Source organism: Ostrea edulis, chromosome 7 (genome assembly GCF_947568905.1).
Source record: "Ostrea edulis chromosome 7, xbOstEdul1.1, whole genome shotgun sequence".
Taxonomy (NCBI): Eukaryota; Metazoa; Mollusca; class Bivalvia; order Ostreida; family Ostreidae; genus Ostrea; species Ostrea edulis.
In genome coordinates, this window is record NC_079170.1 from 71,080,169 (window position 1) to 71,080,446 (window position 278).

Consider the following 278-nt stretch of genomic DNA (forward strand, 5'->3'; position numbering starts at 1 on the left):
ATCATGGGCCCCGGAGGCAGGATGGGCCACAATAGGGGATCAAAGTTTTACATACTAATACATGTATATAGGAAAAATCTTTTTTAAATTCTTTTCAAGAACCATTGGGCCAAAGAAGTTTACATGCATAGTGCAGATTCAAGTTTGTAAAAACCATGGCCCCAGGGGTATAGTTGGGGTTTTTTGGGGGGTGGAGAATATTTATTGCAGTAACCTTATCCTTATTCCTGACTAATCTATTTGGGATATAGAACAAACCAGAACGATGATAATTTATC